The sequence below is a fragment of the Sesamum indicum genome, linkage group LG3, assembly GCF_000512975.1.
Source record: "Sesamum indicum cultivar Zhongzhi No. 13 linkage group LG3, S_indicum_v1.0, whole genome shotgun sequence".
Classification (NCBI taxonomy): Eukaryota; Viridiplantae; Streptophyta; class Magnoliopsida; order Lamiales; family Pedaliaceae; genus Sesamum; species Sesamum indicum.
In genome coordinates this window covers 22,746,444-22,747,253 of record NC_026147.1, presented here as the reverse complement: position 1 = coordinate 22,747,253, position 810 = coordinate 22,746,444, and positions in this window count along the sequence as shown.

Below are 810 nucleotides of genomic sequence, written 5' to 3'. Positions count from 1 at the left end.
AAAGGATCTCCCTGACGTAGACCTCTAGCTCCAGCAAAGAACCCATGTGGAGTTCCATTAAGACCAACCGAAAATGAGGTCGTCGAGATACACTCCTCAATCCATCTTGTGAAGGTTGGTGGAAACCCAAATAGCTGTAAAGTTGCCATCAGGAAGTCCCACTCAACCGTGTCATAGGCCTTCCATCCACCTTCAATGCACATCTTGGGGGGAGTCGCGCCTGATGATATCCCATAAACAGTTCTTGGGCTAGCATAATGTTGTCACCAATGCTTCGTCCCGGGATGAATGCTGCCTGACAAGTTAACTCTACATTATTGGCTTTAATCCCAAAGGTACATAATCCTATGACTGTTGGTGATTTTAGACCTATATCATGCTGCAATGTTTTATATATGATCATTGCTAAATTACTTGTCCAACGATTGAGTGTGGTGCTGGACAAGTTAATCAATCCGAGTCAGGCAGCATTTATCCCGGGACGAAGCATTGGAGACAATATTCTGCTTGCTCAAGAACTGTTCACAGGATATAATCAGACGCGACTTCCCCCTAGATGCGCACTTAAAGTGGACATTAGAAAGGCCTATGACACGGTTGAATGGGACTTCCTTGTGGCGACCTTGCAACTATTTGGGTTTCCACCAACCTTCACAAGGTGGATAGAGGAATGCATCTCGACGAACTCTTTTTCGGTTGGACTTAATGGAAATCCTCATGGGTTCTTTGATGGAACGAGAGGACTTCGTCAGGGAGATCCCTTATCCCCATTCCTGTTTGTGCTTGTTATGGAAGTTCTGCATATTGGTT